This window comes from Varroa destructor, unplaced genomic scaffold, assembly GCF_002443255.2.
Source record: "Varroa destructor unplaced genomic scaffold, Vdes_3.0 BEIS01000007.1, whole genome shotgun sequence".
NCBI classification, from domain to species: domain Eukaryota; kingdom Metazoa; phylum Arthropoda; class Arachnida; order Mesostigmata; family Varroidae; genus Varroa; species Varroa destructor.
The window spans coordinates 26,874,120-26,874,353 of NW_019211460.1; positions in this window are offsets into that span (position 1 = coordinate 26,874,120).

The window sequence follows — 234 nt, forward strand, 5'->3', positions numbered from 1 at the left end:
TTAAGAGGTAGCCTGAGTTTGTAGATGTAATTTTCTATAGCCTAAGCAGTTATCACTTGTACCTTCACTTAAAGATTTAACGATGAAATCGATTATCAACTGGTCCCGATGACTTTCTTTATATAAAAATATTGCTGTCATTTTTTAAAAAAAAACTGCTGATTGATTCAAGCTTGTAAATACCGACGCCATCCCAATTAAAAGCACTTACTAATAAATAGAAAATTCTCGATC